This window comes from Tursiops truncatus, chromosome 2 (assembly GCF_011762595.2).
Source record: "Tursiops truncatus isolate mTurTru1 chromosome 2, mTurTru1.mat.Y, whole genome shotgun sequence".
NCBI lineage: Eukaryota > Metazoa > Chordata > Mammalia > Artiodactyla > Delphinidae > Tursiops > Tursiops truncatus.
The window spans coordinates 73,991,357-74,012,743 of record NC_047035.1 but is presented as its reverse complement, the minus strand read 5'-3'; the positions used below and the strand labels follow the sequence as shown (position 1 = coordinate 74,012,743).

General features: G+C 48.9%; 1 protein-coding gene across 1 annotated transcript in view; it reads left to right on the top strand.

Moving 5' to 3' along the window:
* Positions 1-21,387, top strand: part of LOC101322361 (dehydrogenase/reductase SDR family member 2, mitochondrial-like) — a 170,226-nt gene that overhangs the window by 15,398 nt on the left and 133,441 nt on the right.

Below are 21,387 nucleotides of genomic sequence, written 5' to 3'. Positions count from 1 at the left end.
ATGTCTCCTAAGCCTCATTTGTGAATCTGTAGCTGGGATTTCATTGCTGACAGTCTCCTAACTCTCCTGAGTCATTTTCCCTTTTAGCGTCTCAGTTCATGGGATCATGATTCTTCTTGGAACTGTTTGAAATCTTCCCTCCTGAAGCTGGGTGCACTAGATGACAGCCTTCTCTGCTGCTCCCCTATTTTCCAAGGGCTTGCTATTCTACAAGCGCTTCTGCACAGCTGGACAGAAATCTTCCCCCCGTCACATCTGCCACCATCTCAGAGGGGAAATGCTCACAAAAATGAGTTTCTCTGTTTTCACCCAAATGCGACTTTCAGCAGGTGCCCGGTGAGGAGAATTTCTTCTCGCTCATCTTATCCATGGGCCATTTTGAGCACTTCCTTCAGGCAGACCCCATTCTCTCCAGCTGGCTGGGAAATTTCGAATCTATCACCCCTCCACCTCTCCTCCATCCCATCCCCAAGGACTCTGCAGACTCTCTGCACCCTCCTCAGACTCACAGAGCTCCGCAGAGATGCACAGGGCAAGGTATGCAGAAAGGACGCAGTACTTCCATGCCTTCTTCAGGCACTGCTCTCCCCCAGTCTCCATGTGTTCACCAGCCCAGAAGCTCTCTGAACCCTGCCCTTTGGGTTTTGATGAAGGCTTCAGTGCATAGGCATGATTGATTAAATCATTGACCACTGGTAATTTTTTTTTTTTTTTTTGCAGTACGCGGGCCGCTCACTGTTGTGGCCTCTCCCGTTGCGGAGCACAGGCTCCGGACGCGCAGGCTCAGCGGCCATGGCTCACGGGCCTAGCCACTCCGCGGCATGTGGGATCTTCCTGGACCGGGGCACGAACCCGTGTCCCCTGCATCAGCAGGTGGACTCTCAACCACTGCGCCACCAGGGAAGCCCGACCACTGGTAATTTTTAAAAATTAATTTTTATTGGTGTATAGTTGCTTTACAATGTTGTGTTAGTTACCATTGTCTATTTATTCAACTTTCAATCCCTCTCCCCTCCCCAGAGGTTAGGGGGATGGGGCTGAAAGTTCCAACCCTCTAATCACAGAGTTGGTTCCCCTAGCAACCAGCTCCCATCCTTAGGTATTTTCCAAAAGTTACCTATTAACAAACTCAGGTGTAGTTGAAAGGGACTTGTTATGAATATCAAGACACGTTTACCACTTCTATGACTTAGGAAATTCAACCCCAACCCTGGGGTTGGGACTGGTCCAGGCCACACGTTCAGGGCAGGGTGCCACCTGGAGCAGCCTGACTGAGGGCTGTGAAGTGGGGAATCAGAATTTACCAGTGAACCAAGAGCATAAGACTCTGGGGCCGAAGGTTTCAGTCAGTGCAGAGCAGGTTTTACGGGCCTGCAAGAGTTGGGGCCATGGGGGGTGGGCAGTGAGGTGTGCTGAGGAGATGCAGACAGACAGGGCAGGACAGATTGCTTCAGTGGGAAAGCCAGGCCCAGAGAGGTGACTTGCTGGGGTGTCCCACAACCTTTTAATAGCCAAGGCCATGGGCAGAACCTTGCCATTGGATCTCCAGCTCCAGCCCCAAGACCTTCTCCCACACTCCACAGGGGCTGAGTGCAAAGACAGTGAGGGAAGTTGCTAGGCAGGCCAGGCCAGTGCCCCAGAGGCCTGCAGGGAGACACTGAGGATGGTGCAGAGGGACCACAGGGGCCCCCAAGGAGAGAGAGGCCGCAGAGAGGGGGCGGGGAACAGCAGGCTGACAGCAGGGTCAGGGCTGCTGACCCCTCACCCTCCTGCAATGAGTTACAGAAGGTGCTGACTTCCTGGGTAAGAGTGGGGAGGGGTGTCACCAAGAAAAAAAAAGCCCTATTTCTGTACCCTGAGCAGGAGGCAGGGATTTGAGGCCTGGAGAGAAGAGAACTTTGCTTCCAATAAGGCAACGCTCAGAGAGGGGATTTGTGTGTGTGCAGTGCCTGTGTGTGTGTGTGTCTATGGTGGGGAGACCTCAGGGATGGGAAGGGCTGGGGGAGAGTACAGGAGAAAGGGTAAGGGTGCAGGGGGGGGGGGTTGCACTCGATTTATGGCCCTTGCCCCGTCTTCTGTTGAGAAGCGTCTGGAAAAGCCCGCCCTGGGCTCAAGTAGTCCAGAGCCCTGTGGGGTGAGGGTGTGTCCCGAATGGGGGGGAGGGGAGGGGGGAAGGGGAGGGGGAGGGGAAGGGGGAGGGGGAGGGCATAGGGAGAATGAGGAGTGGGACAAAGAGAAGGGCAGGCCCTCGTGTCCACCACTCACACTGCCCTCACCTCACAGCCTCACAAGAGGACAGGGGTTCCAAGGAAGGCAGCTGCCCGGGTTGGGTGAGGACACGGACTGGACTTTTTGGATCTCCCCATCCCATTCCCCCAGAGTCCTCCTCAGGCCAAGTTTCCAGCAAGAGGCTGTGGACTGTGGATAATCAGACACAAGTGCTTCCTTGGAATAAATAACCTCAGTATTTCTTTGGTTCCTGACAGCGCTTGGGGAGGTACTGGGATGCTTTCACCTGGGCTAATAAGTGAAAAACAAAACACCGAGTTTGGCACATGAGAGAGTTCCTGCTGTTTTGCGGGTATTTGTGTGCTGGAAGGCCCCGGGGTGCGGGGCACAGGGGCTAATTCGCTTGTAGCTCCCACAGGAATGGGAGGGGGTTCCTCAGGATGGGTCAGGCTCTGGCGCTGGGCGCTTGGCATATCCAACTCTACCTGGGAACATTTTGTCTGTATTTATACATTTCAAGTTAACCTCTTCATCTCTGGTCTCTTAAGAAAGATCTGGAAAGAACTATTAGGGCAAGGGGGAATTCTAGGGCATCCTGGGATGGCCACAGGTGAGGATTATGATAAACGGGGGTGACGGCATTCCAGCCTGAGGGTTCTCTGTCTTGTGACCCAGTCTTGTTTGGATGTTGGGCCACCTGGGAATAAAAAGTGGCACCAGAGCCAGACCCTGGCTGTTTTTCTCTTGTTTTTATCCCAGACCACTGTGGTGGTGGGTCCCTTGTCCCACCACAATGCAGCCCTCACCCCTGTGCTGACATCCCTGGCTGCCTCTGCCCGGGTCCCTCTTGTGGGGCTGGGCTCACGGGCAGGAGGGCAGCTGGAGGGGCAGTGTCCGGGCAGAGGCTCCTGGTGCTGCACTGGAGCAGAAGGGGTGGTCCCTGGCTGGCCTGAGGCGGTGTCTCTGGGCTGAAGAGTCAAACACATGAGTTTTCATGGAGGCTGGGTTCTGTGGGGTGAGGCGAGGGCAAAAATAGCTGAATGCCTGAGGCTATGCTTGGTCAATGCTGAGTTCACCAGCGAAGATCCTCGGTCAGATTTTACCAAGAAGTTGAAGAATCCTTTCATCTAAAGCAAATGGTCCTTTTGGCCAAGTAAGCAGCGGGGCAAACATTAGTTGATTAACAGAATAAATGAAAGATTGAGAATAGGATGGGAATGGAGGACAGAAGTGATCAGGGGAAAGGTTCAGAGCTGAGGCTACAGGCCACAGCGTGCCCTGGGGCTTCCTTACACGTGGGGATGGGACACCGTGTGGAGGCGGTAGAGGGACTGAAGGAGCCATGCTGGGCTGGGCTGTTGTGTATGCCCTGGGTGCCTGGACTCAAGTTTAGAGTTACCGTTGCCTTAGCCATTGAAGGCCAAAAGATGCTGTCCCCTCTGCAGGATGGGTCCCTGCGAATCCCAGTGGGTAAAATGTCTCCCTTTGCTGATCATTTTATCATAAATCTTTGATGTTTTCCAATTGCAACCTGCTCCAGAGAGGTTAATTTGTCTACATACGTGCAGCTTGTAAAAGGCAAGGCTGAGATTTGAATCCCCGTCTGTCTCTCAACCACCCTCCATGACAAAGTGATGGCCAGGCTCTGTCAGCCCACTTCTCTCTGCAGGTCTGTCTTAGTTTGGTTTCTCTTGAAAGCTGAGACAAGGGCTTTTGGACAGGAGATGGGAGGAAGCAGGAGTGAGGGAGGGAGTGATGAGTGATCAGGGAAGCGAGGAAAGCCCATTCAAAGACTTCCCTGGTGGCGCAGTGGATAAGACTCCATGCTCCCAATGCAGGGGGCCTGGGTTCGACCCCTGGTCAGGGAACTAGATCCCACATGCATGCCACAACTAAGAGTTCACATGCCACAACTAAGGAGCCCACATGCTGCAACTAAGGAACCCGTGTGCTGCAACTAAGGAGCCCACCTGCTGCAGCTAAGACCAAAAAAAAAAAGCCCGTACAGGGGTGTGCAGGGAGGGTGGCACTGCTTGCCACAGACTCTGTTCCCCAACCTCCAACAGCCCAAGGAGAATATGGAATGCCTCTCAGATGGGAAGTGTCCACCCTAAGGCTGGTAGCAGAGCGTTTAATAGAGTGCTTCATCTCCCATCCATCGAGAGCGGCCCCTGGGTTTATCAACACCCCCATACTTCCAGTCAAAGAAAAAGATGCTTTCTGCAGTGTAGCAAGGCTCACAGGTACAATCCACCCGTCCACGTCAAAAATCAGGCTGAAGGCGGGAGGGGTGAGTCAGGGCACCTAAAGTGTCCACCACAGGTTTCCAGGAAGTAACCGTCCAGGGTCTCAGATATGTTTCAAGGACAAAACACTCAACTATTGCTCCAGTGAGGCCCCAGGAAGAAACACAATCTCTCCTCTTCCGCAAATAACAATTAGTCCACTTCCCCCAAGTGATAGCCTTCAGAAATTTTCACTGGAGGCTTTCAAGCCGCCAGATCTCGGATCTATGGTTAATAGTTTGAGCAGTCCACGTGGCTGTCCCGTGGGGTTCCCAGAAGAAAGCAGAGGATTGAAATGAGAAGGCAGATCTGAGAGGAAACTCAGAATAAACTCATTACACACTAATAGAGCTGGGCTGGGGTCTTTCAACAAGCGAATGCTCTACTTGTCAAAAAATGGAATCATTTAGGGCTTCCCTGGTGGCGCAGTGGTTGAGAGTCTGCCTGCCGATGCAGGGGACACGGATTCGTGCCCCAGTCCAGGAAGATCCCACATGCCGCAGAGCGGCTGGGCCCGTGAGCCATGGCGCTGAGCCTGCGCATCTGGAGCCTGTGCTCCGCAGGGGAAGAGGCCACAACAGTGAGAGGCCCGCGTACCGCAAAAAGAAATTAAAAAAAGAATCATTTAAATGCAACACTTAATATGGTGAAATTTACATATTAACAACTCCCTTTGCTTTTCCCTGAGTAAAAATCAGGACAGTTTAGAATGTGAGGACCTGGGAGGGGAGGAAGACAGGGCACCCTTTTGTCCCATTTTGACCCAGCTTCTGGAGACAATTGACAAAAGACACTGGTGGTGAGACTGGGGCCTTCGTGACCTGATACACCTCAGGTGTGGGACTGAGATGTGGAGCCTTGGGGTTTAACCACTGGATATCTCAACAGTAATCTTGACCAGAGCACTGGGCATTTTGGGTCTTGAGTGTTCTGGGTTAGATTTTATCATCTAAAGCAAATGGTCCCCTCGGCCAAACAGCTTATGGAGAGCATAGTTGGCTCACATTGGGAGAGTTCCTTCTAACAGGCACCAGGAAGGAGTATGAGATGCCAAGCAAAAGAAACCATCATCCCTATCACCCAACTTCACAACAGACCCCAACAGCCCATATCAGATTGAGTCGTCTCAGAATCCTCCTCTCACTCCTTTCTTCCCCGTACTCCTAAAGTGCACCAGCTAACTCCATGGCAAACATTTCAGGGAGACTCAGTGCCCCTCTTGCCTTCACTTGTTGGGGTTTAAGAACTGAAATGTTTCCCAAAGACTGGAGTGGACCAGTAGAGATCTCTTTCGTTATCAAAGGCTCTGTAATAACACACAGGTATGTGGGAGGAGGGGAGACATTGTTTTCAGCTGTATCAGCTCACACCTTAGTAGGGAGGCCGAGGGTCCTGTCAGAGGGGGAGAGAGGGTGGCACGGAGAGGTCCCAGGAGGAGTGGGGTGGGCAGGGATGCTGGCTGTGGAGCACGAGAAGGGCAGGTGTTCTGTCTCTCAACCACGCTATCCTGACTTGCAGTTTTTGCTGGTGCAGCCAGGAATCTGGAGTTGGAATTCTCTGTGGCTGGCGCACCGCCGTTAGAGAGCCGGGCTCCCCAGGCCAGTGGAATGGCTGAGGAACTGCGCCTTCAGGAGGGGAATGTCTCCTGACCCCCTTAGAGGAGCTTATTTCCCAGGAGTGTTCCTGTGAGTAAATTTCCAAGGCCAGCATCCTTTCTCCACAGATTCTTTTTATTGCCATGGAGACAGTCTGCGGCTCTGTCCAATGAAGAGCCTGAACAGCAGGCACCATGACAACCTGTGGGGGTTGGAAGGACAGCTCCAAAGCACCTCACAGACCACAGCAAGGATGGAGGCCTGGGGACAGTATGATTGTCACGAGTGTGGCTGATGAAAGGGGACAGCTTGACTGTTCGCTGCCTTCTCTCTGTGAGCAGTGAGCGAGGGACGGGTGTGACAGGTGGGTCTAGGGCTGGCGGTGTTGAGGTTTGGGGCTGCCGAAGCCCCATTCTTTTCAGCTTCATTCTTTTTCTGACTCTGTATTTTGCTTACCCCCAGCCAGGCCAGCTGATATGTGCCTGGAGCCGTGACAAAGCCAGAGCAGGGCAGATCTGTCCAGCCCTGGGTGGGGTGAGGGGACGGAGAGGAGGAAGCAGCACATTCCTAGGAAATGACCCACAACTAAATAAGTGCTCTTCTGTAGAAATCACCCCACCCCTCCCAGGACTGTGGAGACAAACAACTTGCTGCCAACTTGAAGTGAAGCTTCCTAATTCCCATGTTGGGGTATCCTGGCTTTGCCGATGGCAAGGTGTTGGCAGTATGAGGCCAGAGGCCTGTGCACGCTCTCTGCTTGTCCCCAGCATTTGCCCAACTCCTGCTGGAGTCTGCCAGACACAGGTGGGTCCCGTGACCTCTGTGTTCAGCCCATAGCTGGTTACTTTGCAGTGCTGGGTCAGGAGCCTTGCCCACCTCCTTCCTTCCTCCCAGGCGCTCTCTCTAGTCTATCCATCCCCTGGCCCTGGGCTTCCTCACTCCCAGGCCAGTGCTCTTACCTCACTATTCCGTGGTTGGGTTATTCAAAGAATCAGCCTGTGTCTCTACTGCAGGCCTCACCCTGAAGGGCTAGAGAGGAGCAGAGTGGTACTGAGATCTCTCTGTTCCTGGAGTGTCTTAGGAAAGTCACAGACATGACCTAAGGTCCACTCATCCTGCTGGTGGCTATCCTGGTGAAGGCCACATCTTAGGAGACAGAAGGTGGTCTGTGAGAGCAACCCTCAGGACTAAACTCATAACCAAATTTTTATAATAGATGCAAGACATGACTCCAGTTCTGGAGGGTCAAACTCTGTGTGACTCAGTTTTCTCATGTGTAAAATAGAATTAAATGAATTAACAGCTGGGCCTGGTTTATGGTAGGTTTTAGCTGTTATTATGATGTTTTATTACCAAGTCCTCATACAGAGCTTGGGAACACGACTTATTTTTCAGTTATTCTCTGCAGATGCTCCTATGCCTGCCCAGCAGGGGGTTTGCTTATTTCCATCAACTCCAGGTCTGGGGAGCAGCCTCTGCCCTGCTCTTCCACCGTGTACACTTATTATGTGGAGATTGGTAATCCCAGCCCAGAGCTATTCATCTTCATCTCCCAGGGATCCCCTGCTGGTGTGGTTTGCACTTCAACCCACCTAGATAAGACAGCATCTCACGAAGACAATCCTTACAGGTGACGGGGATTACAATTCTTTCTTGTGGCATCCTCCATCTTTTTTTTTTAATATATATTTTATTTTATTTATTTGGCTGCATTGGGTCTTCGTTGCTGCGTGCAGGCTTTCTCTAGTTGCGGCGAGTGGGGGCTACTCTTCTTTGCAGTGAGCGGGCTTCTCATTGCAGTGGCTTCTCTTGTTGTGGAGCACGGGCTCTAGACGCACGGGCTTCAGTAGTTGTGGCATGTGGGCTCAGTAGTTGTGGCTCGCGGGCTCTAGAGCGCAGGCTCAGTAGTTGTGGCGCATGGGCTTAGTTGCTTTGTGGCATGTGGGATCTTCCCGGACCAGGGCTCAAACCCGTGTCCCCTGCATTGGCAGGCGGATTCTTAACCACTGCACCACCAGGGAAGTCCCGCATCCTCCATCTTCTATCCTACAAGCACAGATCACAAGACTCCAACTGCCCATCATAAGCCCTTTATGTTCTCATGTAACCTAAGGATGAGTTCTGTGTTCAGTGCTCTGATTTGACAGCTGGTGGCCTTACCTCTTTGCCCAACACCTCACCTAGTGCAAGTACATGCCTCCATTTCCTCCAGCCCTCAGCTGTCCAATTAGCCTTTAACCTTTAGCAGTGGTTCTTCTGAACCAGTCCACAAGGCATGCCTTACATGAATCACCCAGAGTCTGTCTTCAGAAGCTCCTCCACCCTGGGTCATCACTCTTTGGTGCATCCTATCACTGTATCCATGTGATGTCTTCCTCCTCTCCCCATGTCAAAACCTGCTCTTAGGAAGTTTGCAAACTCATTCATTCTGACGGGTAAGTGACTTTTAGAACTCAGTCACTCCAACGTTTAGACGGCTTCCGGGTAGCCATCCTTAATGCTTAATGTGGATTAACTGTATGCTCATATGTTCAATAAACAGAGCCTGATGATACGCTCCAGTGGATGCTGCTGTAATTATCTTTGTCATCGTTGTCACTGATAACCATTTACAAGCACCTACTATGTCCCAGGTAAGATAATTGGCCATAGTAGAGGACAGTGGCCAACATCTGTACTGGACCCCTACCCCATTTGTTATGCCAAATTTTCCAGAAGGACCGAGGATTTACATGTAAAGTAATATAACTTGTGTTGCGGCTTATGGACAAGAACACATTTTATAGCCCCATGTATAATAGTGAAAGGCAGGAAACCACCTAAGTGCCCAACAATAGGCCATGATTAACAGGGGATGATTAAATAAGTTATAATACATCCACTTATGGACTACTCTGTATCTTGTTTTTTTTACGTCTTTATTGAATTTGTTACAATATTGCTTCTGTTTTATGTTTTGGTTTTTTGGCCGCGAGGCATGTGGGATCTCAGCTCCCCCGACCAGGGATCACACCTGCACCTCTTGCATCAGAAGGTGAAGTCTTAACCACTGGACCTCCAGGGAAATGTATCTTTAAAATTAAAAAAAAAAAAAAAAAAACAAACATGGGCATAGGTTTGTCACTACTCCAAGATAAAAACTCCAAGATAAAAGTTAAAAGGGAAAAACGCAAGGTGTGGCACAGTGTATAGAGTGTGCTACTGCGTGTGCAATGAGAGGAGAGCTATAAAAGGGTGTGTGCAGAGATTATTTTTAGAAGGAAAAAGGAAGTTGACAAGAGTGGTTGGTTCTGGGAGTGGGATTGTTGATCTAGGTAGGAGGATGGCTTACTTTTTATCCTTTAATGGAGTTTGGATTCTTCTTATTCCTCACCACCTGTGGGTATTATTTCTTTATTTAAAAATTTAAGAGATGAGCAAATGTTATGGAATCAGACAGACTTGGACTGAAGTTGAATTTCTATCCATTTCTACCTGCATGGCCTTGAGTGTGGTACTTACCTTCATCTACTCTCTTTCTCTGTAGAATGGGGAGTAAGAGCACCCACCTCTTGGGCTGTGCTGAGGATTAAGGGGGAGAGAGCCTGCGAAGTTCTCAGCACAGTGCCTGGCACAAAGCGGACCATTCGTTGTTAGGCGCTTTACATAATTGTCTCTAATTACCACGCTGGGTGCAGTACTACTCAACTAAGCTGTGCTCTGTGCGTCAAGCACTCAGCAAAGTCTGGTGATATAAAAGCAGTGGGACAGGGCTGCCCTGGTGGCGCAGTGGTTGGGAGTCCGCCTGCCGATGCAGGGGACATGGGTTCGTGCCCCGGTCGGGGAAGATCCCACGTGCCACGGAGTGGCTGGGCCCGTGAGCCATGGCCACTAAGCCTGTACGTCCGGAGCCTGTGCTCTGCAACGGGAGAGGCCACAACAGTGAGAGGCTGGGTACCGCAAAAAAAAAAAAAAAAAAAAAAAGCAGTGAGACAATCAAGCAGCAAACAACCAACCATAACAATCCTGGAACAAAGGATCTCAGAGGAAAGCATGTTTAACTCTGCCCGAGGGGTATAGGATAGGGGTTCAGGAAGGGTTCACTAAAGAAGCGACATTTGCCGTGGGAGTTTTATAGCATGGGAAGGAGCAGTTCCAGCAGAGACAGCACACGAGGAGAGGCACAGGTGTGAGGGCTTGGGGCCCTCTGTCCCTGCCATAGGACAGCAGAGTGTGAGGGAGAGGGTGGGGGCAGGACCCTCAGATGGAAACAGTGCTGGGGACAGAGGTGAAGCACCAGTTCCTCTCAACAGCAGTGCCTTGGCCCCTCCTTTGCCTCGTGGCCACCTCCTGGAGATCATCGTCTGTTTCCAGTTGCTGCAGTGGAGTCTGGGGCAAGAGCACCGGGGGCCTTTCTGCAAATGTGCTTTGGAGACTTCTCGTCTAGCCACAGCCCTTGGAAGTAGCAGCAACACGTGCTCTTTAGGGCAGGCGTGTTTCTATTCCACATGCTCCTAATACTGCAGTCTGTTACCTCTAGACACTTTCCTTCTCTGAAATATTCACACCGAGGACTTGTATGGATGTTCTGTTTTCTCTATCAATTATATATCTGCCTATAAAATATAGACACGTTTCTCCCTTTCTGGATAAGCAGGGAAGGATCAATGCAGGGAACTGTGATTGAACCAGATGCTCTGGAAGGAGGAAGAGCTGCAACAGCTGATGGGCTCTGGCGGTCACCCTACAGTCAGAAAAGAGAGAGCCCACCCTGATTGTCAGATGATGGTTTAGCCATGCCTGGGGAAGAGCTGAGTGTGCAGCCTCCCTCCCTGTCTCCCGGGTAACGAAGCCTCTGGATGACCCTGCCAACAATAATGAGATGAAAATGAAGAGCCCTGCAGTATAATGAGCGCGATAAAAATAGAGACTTGCTGAGTAAAGGGCCGCAGCGGTGGAGAAGCGGGAGGAGGAGACAAGCCTGGAGCAGGTGGACCGGGCCCCCCAGCCAGACTCCCTGCTCTGTCGCTATGACTCTAACGGGCCAAGGCTGGTTAGGGCTCTGTAGGTGGGGTGGTAAGGATGTCAGAGAGGGATTAAAGAGTGGGCCTGAGTGAGCATCCCGAGCAGACTCTATCCTGGTCACTGTGACTCTGAGCTCCACAGGGGATGCACAAGGTGTGGCCAACATGCACTGATGGGGGCTGTGAGATTCCTGCCCTTAGCTTGAGCCCCTCGCCTGCCAATGAGCACCAATCAGAAAATGCTCTGAGTAAATGTACCAATTTTTTTCAAAACATTGTACCCCTTGTCTGTAGTGTATAGTGTAAGAAGCCTGCTAATTATGCTTGCCTTCCCTCCTCCCTCCCTCCCTCCTTCCTTCCTCCTCCCTCCCTCCTTCCATCCCCCTTCCTCCCTCCCTCCTTCCCCCTCCCTCCCTCCCTCCTTCCCCCTCCCTCCCTCCCTCCTTCCCCCTCCCTCCCTCCCTCCTTCCCCCTCCCTCCCTCCCTCCTTCCCCTCTCCCTCCCTCCATCCTTCCCCCCTCTCTCCCTTCCTCCCTCCCTCCTCCCTCCCTTCCCCCTTTCCTTCCTTCCTTCTTCAGTTGGCAGCTTGGAGTATCTGCCAGGAGAGGCAGCTGCTCCTACAGAAGGAGGGCTCTGTGCACTGCAGGGACAGCTGCATGTGATGCCTTCTGTCACCTTGTCCCTCTGCAGTCTTTATTTTTTAAATTATTTTGTAAAAGAAAAATTAAAATTTATTTATTTTGCGGTACGCGGGCCTCTCACTGCTGTGGCCTCTCCCGTTGCGGAGCACAGGCTCCGGATGCGCAGGCTCAGCGGCCATGGCTCAAGGGCCCAGCCGCTCCGCGGCACGTGGGATCTTCCCAGACCGGGGCACGAACCCGTGTCCCCTGCCTCGGCAGGCAGACTCTCAACCACTGCGCCACCAGGGAAGCCCCAAAATTTATTTTTGATATTCAGCCACAAGAAAGATATCCTCCCGTATGTGACAACATGGATGGGCCTTGAATACATTATGCTAAGTGAGATAAGTCAGGCAGAGACAAGTACTGGTGGCATCACTTATATGTGAAATCTAGAAAAGTGAAACCTGTAAAAAACAGAGTAAAGTGATGGCGACCGGGGATGGGGGTGCTGATGAGAGTGATGGTGTTTAAGGGTACAAACTTGAAACAAGTAGAAAATAAGCTGTAGAGAGCTGATGCACAGTATAATGAATACAGACAATAATATCGTAATATAATTGTATAATGTGATACATAGTGCTACATCGGCAATCATATTACCACATAGAAATGTATGAAAGTAACGCGCTGTACACCTTATACTTACAATGTTACATGTCATGGGCTTCCCTGGTGGCGCAGTGGTTGGGAGTCCGCCTGCCGATACAGGGGACACGGGTTCGTGCCCCGGTCCGGGAAGATCCCACATGCCGCGGAGCGGCTGGGCCCGTGAGCCATGGCCGCTGAGCCTGCGTGTCCGGAGCCTGTGCTCTGCCACCGGAGAGGCCACAACAGTGAGAGGCCCGCGTACCGCAAAAAAACAAAACAAAACAAAAAACAAACAATGTTACATGTCACATTCATTCAATTAAAATATTCACAAAACTTATTTTGTAAGTAATACATGCATATAGTACAAAATTCAAAAGGAACAAAAATTATACAGTAAAAGTGAATATCCCTTTCTTCTGCTCCCCAAGCCACCACTTCCTAGAGGCACCACTGTTAGCAGTTTCTGTGCAGGTTTCCGGAGATGTTCTAAGCATATATAAGCGCATGTCCCCCCGTGCCCCCCACCAACGTGCATTTTTTTTTTTTACATAAGTGCCTAAAACTGTATCAGTCAGAACCCTGACAGAAAACAGGTGGCACAAATAACGAGTCATTTGAGTTGACTTTAATGAATGGACTGCTTACGAAAGTGTGGGCAGGACATAGGAGAAGCCCAGGGAGAAGGCAGTAACCAGCCAGGGCCAGCAACAGTTGAGTGAGATGGCGCAGTGACCCAATATGAGCAACACAGCCAGCTGGGGTATCCCAGGGAAGAGGCAGGGGCTAAATACCCATTCCATGCTCTCTTCCCTCCCTGCGTCCCAAAGGCTGAACCCAACCTGAGCCGGAGAACAAGAGAGCCTGTACTCTCAGGAAGAGAGTGAGGCCAGAAGGGGAGGATGGGTAAGGAGGACAAGCTGTGGTATGACACCAGCACGTGCACTCAGCCCCTCCACCTGCACTTAAGAGTCTATCTGTACATCTAGCTTCATTCTTTCTGGTTGCCTAGAGCATTCTACAGTATTCCTGCTCTGGAACACTATACCATATATGTATACTATATACAATTATATATACCATATATAATATATAATAATATATACCATGTAAATATATGTATATATGGTATATGGGAAGTCCCTGGTGGTCCAGTGGTTAGGACTTGGTGTTTTCACTGCTGGGGCCTGGGTTCAATCCCTGGTTGGGGAACTAGGATCCCGCAAGCTGCATGGTGAAGCCAAAATATATATAGATGTTGTAAATATAGGTATATGTAAATTATACATATATGTGTATATATATATATATATATATATATATATATACATATATAAAAAATCCCTCACTGATGGACTTGAAAATTGTTTCCAATCTTCTGCAGACAATGCTGCAAGGCATATCCTTTTACTTGGTCATTTCACATGGCATGGATATGTACAGAATAAATCCTAGAGAAGAGATTGTTGGATCAAAGAGCATATGCTTTTGATAGATACTGCCACGTCACCCTGCATAGCCTTTGTACCAATTTACACACATATCAGCAATGTATGTGACTCCTGTGCAGTGTCTGAACACCTGGGTTACAAAGATGTGAATAAAGTTATTACAGCATCTTTCTGGCAGTGTCTGTACCTTCACAAAATGCAAACTTCTCTCTTTTTCAGGAAATTATGAAAATACACATTTCCCCTTGTTTTCTGTCATTTCTTTCAGATTTATTCAGCAGGGATAAAATTCCTCCACTCCTGAATGGAATTCTGCTCTCCTATGTGTGTATATATATATATATATATATACACATACATATATATGTAAGACACTTCGGAGACAGTTAAGGAAACTATATATGTGTCAGGCACCAGGAGACTCCAGAGAATCACCATTAACCCCACTAGGTGTGACAGTATTGCTGCGGCTGCAAGAAAGCGCCCCTGTTCTCTGCAGAAGCAGTCTCAAGTATCTAGAAATATGGAATCCCTGATGTCTGCAAGCTACCCCAAAACACCTTAGAAAAAAAGATGAAGCAACTATACAAACACTAACAATCATTAAATCTAGGTGATGTATCTTCTTACATACTGAAACACCCTCATAATAAAAAAACTTAAATGTCCAACCAAGATGATAATCGACACTTCATACTGCATTCTTAGGTAAGACTTCTCCTCCGCCTTCCCATCTTCCCCTCCTCCTACTCTCCCACCTCCTCTGGCTTCTGTTCCTCTGGCTGCTGCCCGCATCCCACCCCATCTGGATCCGGTGGTCACCAATACACCAACAATTGCAACCTCTTCACTCTCCACGTGGTATTCTTGGGAAGATCTTAAAATGGCTCCAGCCTGGCTTCCCCTCTGCTGAGTGGCAAACATTTATTGTATGGAAAACCCTCAACCCTCTAACAAACCCTGGCAATGCAGGTCCCCTGTCCTGTGGCCACAGGCAGCTTCAGCTTTCTAAGGCCTGAGTTAGGCAGGAGTCTCGGATCCCCTCCAACTGCAGATAACACACACCAGGCTCTCCAGTGGGCCCTGGAAGCCATCTCTCAATAGGTTTACATTGGAAGGTAGTTTTCTATCCTTTCCCTGGAGATTGGGGAATGAGAAAGTATCAGCCTTCTCCAAAGAAATCTCTTAAATCCTCCCAATATATCTGTTAGACAATACACTTTCCCCCCACCATGATGTGGAATATATCTTAGCATTATTAAACATTTACTTTCCATTACATACATTTAAAGTTTTGTCCATATTTACATAGTAGGATTTACTACATTAAATTCCATTTGTTTATAACTGTGTTAGAAGAATGTTATTTTATTATCTATTGTTACAGTGGCTTAAACCAGCCAACATTTATTATCTCATACAGTTTCTGAGGGTCAGGAATCTAAGGCTGGCTTAGTTGGTGGCTCAGGATCGCCCATGAGGTTGCAGTAGAGACGTTGGCCAGGTCTGCAGCCATCTGAAGGCTGAACTGGGACTGGTGGGTCCACCTCCAGAGGGCTCACTTACGTGGCTGAGCCTCAGTTTCCCGCCAAGCAGCCTCCTCCATAGGGCTACTCAAGACAGACAACTGCCTTTCCCTTGAGTGAGTGATCTGAGGGAGCGAGGGAGAAGCCATGATCTTGGTCTTTTATGGCCAAGCCTTGGAAGTGGCATGCCATGGCTCCTGCCATATTGAAACTGCAGAAATGTGTCTCTGGGGGCTCCAAGGAGCTCCAGTTCTTTATGTCTCAGCACAGAAAGAATTCAGAGAGAGGCAAAGTGATAGATAAGAAATGCTTTATTAGAATAGGACGCTTGTGAGGCTTACAAGCAGACAGGTGAGCATGGCGCTGCTCTGAGTACTTAGTGGGTTACATTTTTATAATCAAAGGAAAAGTGGGGAGGGGGAAAAGACCACCTTCTTCCTCATTCTTTAAAAAAACTTTTTTTAAAATATCTTTATTGGAGTACAATTGCTTTATTTATTTATTTTTATTTTTGCCTGCGTTGGGTCTTCGTTGCTGCACATGGGCTTTCTCTAGCTGTGGAGAGTGGGAGCTACTCTTCACTGTGGTGTGCGGGCTTCTCATTGCGGTGGCTTCTCTTGTTGTGGAGCATGGGCTCTAGAGCGTGGGCTCAGTAGTTGTGGCACACGGGCTTTGTTTCTCTGTGGCATGTGGGATCTTCCCAGACCAGGTATTGAACCTGTGTCCCCTCCATTGGCAGGCAGATTCTTACTCACTGTGCCACCAGGGAAGTCCCCTTCTTCCTCATTCTTGAGTAGACGTCACACTTCTATCATCAGCTCCTCCTCCACATTGGGTGGGGGAGTTTTCTTGCTCCTACATGGTCAAACTGGGACTGTCATAGTGCAATGGAAATGAGCAAAAATGTGGTAACATATATTAAAATATGGTAAATCATCTCAGGTTTCAGTATAATGTCACCTTTTCGTTATATTTTTGTTTTACTGTGCGCAGAGGAGCATGTCCTAGGAATCACTAACTTACTGACTTCACTGGGCAGGATGTGGTTTTCAGTCGCAATTCTTTTATTGTTTTGGGGCATGTCTTCATGTTTCTGTTGCATGGTTTTGCTGATACGCAAGACTGCTTGGTTTTGTGGTTAAGCAAACCTGCTTTCTTGAGTGATCGTTAACTTACAGGGTTCTCCCAGCTTTTTTTCTCTACTTACAATCCCTTAGTGGGATTAACTATTTAATCACCTACTTTTTGTCCCTTTACTCTGTCCCTATCAATATGCTATTGGTCACAGAGTTCAACCATGGCACATGTGGAAGGGGACAAGGGTGTGATACCAAGAGGCAAGGTCATTGGGACCATCTTGGAGGTTGCCCACCACACCTATTGATGTCATCCTGCATGTGTCTTAGCTGTCAGTGTAAGTTGTGTCTTGTGGACTCACGGCGTGCAGAGTTGTATTCTGTGGAGGAGAATCCCTCCAAGGTTTTGAGTGTGTCACTTGGTCACTGGGTATCAGTACTGAGTGGAGTCTGTGTCTCCCAGAGGTCACAGTGATAATAGCACAGGCATTCTCTGCAGTGAGTCTGGGCCAGAGGATAAATCTTCCAGACAGACCCTGCTCTGTGTTCCTAATTTCCCCCCATAGTGTGCAGTGCTCTTTCGTGCCCTTACCGTCGAATCTCTTATAAACAGAAGGTCCTGGGTGGCCTGGCATGTCCAGACATGACTGAATCCTAGCAGGGATCAGGCTCAGGCAGATACTTCTAACCGTTCCCCACCAACCCCGAGCACACAAATAAGAAGCTCTATCTACAGGGTTCAGGGTGATAAACGGGGACAAGGTAGCAGTGGAGTTGTGCTCAGGTCGGTGCTTAGAGCATCCATCTCCCTGTCACAGGGGGAGTGAATCTTGACACAGGGCGGCTTCCATGGAGGGGAAGAAAAGACACCAAAAGCAAGGTGTACAGAGGATACACCTTTCCCCCCACAGAGGACCTTTAAGCAATCTGTGAATTTAGTGGTCCTGCCACACCATGGACCTGATTCCCTAGGAGAAGGAAAGGGAGAGAGAAAGGGAAATTTCTTCTTGAATCTGGGGAGACACTGTCTACTTGGCACTTATACTTAAAACAATGTTTGGGTTTGCACATAGTTTCTTGTAATTTTCACTTGTGTAAATTAGGTTTGCTGGAGGTGAAAAAAAATGAGATTCTGGACCATCAGGGCTGAGAACTAAGTCCTGGCTGATGTGACCCCTGAGGTATTTAACCCTGGGAGTGGCACTACTATGTTACATCCGGTCTTTTTTTTTTTTTTTTTTTGCGGTACGCGTGCCTCTCACTGCTGCGGCCTCTGGACGCGCAGGCTCAGCGGCCATTGCTCACGGGCCTAAGCTGCTCCGCGGCATGTGGGATCCTCCCGGACCAGGGCACGAACCCGTGTCCCCTGCATCGGCAGGCGGGCTCTCAACCACTGCGCCACCAGGGAAGCCCTATATCCAGTCTTTGTCTTGGTAATCGGTAATAGCGGTAATAGAGGCTGTTTGCCGAAGGCTTACCATGTCCAGGCACTGTCACCTAATTCAGCCTTCCCCCAAACTCAGAGAGGTGGCATCACTCTTTATTCCATGGGTGAAGAAACAGGCTTGGAGAGGATAAACAACTTGCTAAGTTATTCCTAAAACTCGGGTGGAGGGTTACACCCAGACGAGACAAAGCTCACATCCTAACTGCTGTGATAAATTGTCTCCCATGCTGCTGGAGACGGATTTTTACTACTGCTTGTCATTTTCTTTACAGATCATTATCAATTGTCCATCCTCAGCAAAGCTTTTCATGTTGCTACACTCTCTGGTCAGAATAGAAAGCACAATCTGAACCGACTCACCCACTTTTTGGGTCATTGGCCTTTCCTGCCCTACCCTCCACTAACAGTGGGCTTATCCCTGTTAACCTGTTGCTACAGGTTCTGGTGATGGTGTGGTTTCCACGCGGGTCATTCCCCTGGAGGTCATGGTTGAAGCCAAAAGGATAGATGAGCTTCCTGTTTTCCACCTTTCTGAGGCACTTCATTTAAGGCTTGTCTCTTTAAACAGCATTGAGCTGGATTTAAAAAAAAAAAAAAAAAAAGCTGATCTCAGACACCCCATTTTTAAATAGGTGAGTTTAGTTTGATTGCATTTTTTTTGCCATACCTGATGTATTTAGACGTTTTTTCTTTACCAGCCTTTTCTCCCCTGTTTCTCTTTTTCTTCTCTCCATTCTTGCCTTTTGTTGGATTAATGAAGTTTTCTTGTCTCTTTCACTGATCAGAAGTAGTGACTTCTATTTATACATCCATTTTTGCAGCTAGGTAAAACTTTAAAAACTGTGCATACCTAACTATATTTTTCTATAAAAGTCAAAAGTTAATAAAAATGATGATCCTTCTCCTCCACTAAAGATGTAACATGACTTAATTTCCCTCTGCAATCTTTCCTCTTAAATTCTACCTTATAGTTGTCTAGTATTTAAATTCTTGTATGCTTTTAACCTCTCAATAGTTACGATTTACCATCAGTCAAAGATTAGATGTGCCAATGTGTTTTATTGCGCTTTTGGCCCGCTACCGCCTCTTGCATTCTATTCTTCCTTTCTGGTTCATTTTCTTTTTGCTGAGGTGATACTTCTGAAGTTCTTTCTCTCTGATGCCCTGTGATTGCACTCTGATGTCTCCAGCAGAGGTGAGCATTCATCTTTAATTATGTTGCTTGATATTTGGTGTAGTCCTTCAATTCCAGACAGTCTCAGCCATATTTCTCAACAGGACAATGTCATAGAAGTCTATGGAGATGGGGATAACATTGCATATGATGGTCACGGAAGGGTCTCTGTGGAGGGGATGTGGGAGCCAAGATGTAAATGGCTAGGAAGAGCCCTCCTGGTGACAGTAGTATTCCAGGTGGAATGAAGGGATAATGCAAGCACTAGGTGGGATTCAGGAATCCGAGGAAGGCCCATGAGACAGGGACGGAGTGAGTGTGGGTGGGTGGCTGGAGATTAGATTAGATTAGATTAGATCAGAGAGGGAGGTAGGAGCCAGCTGGGTAAGGGTTCCTGGGCTCTTCAGAGGGGCCTGAGTTGACAGATGAAAGAGTTCCATGTGAGCTTTTGTGGCAGAGACACCCAGTTGTTCACCAAATCCACTGATTCTTTCTTTCTTAGGCTCCCAGCAATATATCTGCCATGCAGTTGGGTGTGGCCATGTGACTGAGTTCTAAATGAAGGAATGGGAGCAGAAGTGACGTCTGCTACTTGAGTCCTGGCCCGTAAAACACTCCAACAAATTCTCCTCCTTGCTCCTTTTCCCTTGTCTGGTTGACTGAGATGGAAACAACCACAACAATGGTGAAACCTCCGTGTTGAAGATGGCAGAGTTGCCATTAGTCTGGGTACAAAAGTGACTTTATGGAACAGAACTCCCACCCCCATTCTCAACCCAGCCTTTCTGACCTGGAACTGCCCTGGAGGGACACATGTGAGAGAAATCAACACCCTGTTCTCCAAACCATGGAAGGCTGGTTATTGCAGCACAGCCCAGCTAATGCTGCCGGGAGGACCTCGGCAATGAAACCTGAAGTCCCGTGGGCCACAGGGGAGAGGATGGAAGGTTCAGGGTAATATGAAATTATACAGATTAATAATGTCAGAGATGGAATGGCTTGCTGAGGGACTATGACTCCAAGCTCACCTTTTAACAGATGAAATAGTCATGGCGCAGAGAAATCAGCTGCTCTTCCCAAAGACACTCAATGGCAAAGGCCAGATTATAGAGCAGAACTCCCGATTCTTAGTCCAGGGTTCTTTCCTCGAGATTGCAAGAAGAGAGGTGGGAGACTTGGAGGAGAGGGGTGAGTGAAATTAGGTTCACTGGCTACCTGAGGGCTAGGCTTTTCACGGGTGCCTTTAGGACACCTCGGCGAGAACTTTAATTAGCTGCCCCTTTAATTCTTTGGACAAGTTTCTTCTCCCTTCCTGTGGCTGAGGACACTCGAATCCTGGCAATGATGCTTTGGGCTCAGTATCAGTTTAGAGTCTCAGCAGGAAATGGGTAATAACTCAAACGGGGTAATTGTAAACAGTTTGTTTTTATTAAACACCCCTCAAAGGTTTAAGGAGTTTAGGAAACCAACTAGGATGGTGCAGTGCCCTTGGGCCTGCAGTGATGCTAAGGGATATATTTGTTGGTGTTATAAAATGTTAACACAAGTCTAGTGCCTTAAAACAACACGAATGTATTGTCTCACATTTTTAAGGGGTCAGAATTGTGAAGTGGCTCTCACTGGGCTAAAATCAAGGTGTGAACAGGGCTGGGAAGTTCCAAGGAAGAATGGTTTCCTTGATTCTTCCACGTTCTTTGGCTCCCGGCCCCCTTCCATCTTCAAAGCCAGCAATGGCTGGCTTTCCAATGATGTCATTTCCCCACTTCTGACTCTCTGCTTCTCTCCTCCACTTTTTTTTTTTTCATGTTTTCCGTTGCAGAGCACAGGCTCCGGACGCGCAGGCTCAGCGGCCATGGCTCACGGGCCCAGCCACTCCGCGGCATGTGGGATCTTCCTGGACCGGGGCACGAACCCGCGTCCCCTGCATCGGCAGGCGAAGTCTCAACTGCTGCGCCACCAGGGAAGCCCTCTCCTCCACTTTTTAAGTATCCTTCTGAGGACACTGGGCCAACCTGGATAATCCAGGATAACCTCCTTATTTTAAAGGCAAATGATCAGCAACCTTAGTTCCATCTGCAACCTTAATCCTCCCCTTGCCATATAAACTAATATTCTCACAGGTTCTGGGAATTAGGAGATGGACATCCTTGGGTGCTATTATTCTGCCTGTTATAAAGGGGCAAGGGCAGGGAGCAGCTACTGGAACCCAGAGGAGGTAGCTGTATGGAAAGAAAGGGTCACCTAACAGGAATGTGACCTTTTTGAGAATGGGCCCCCCAAATCAGGAGTGGTAGATATCATCTGGCCACTTTTCTACCTGGCCACAGTGG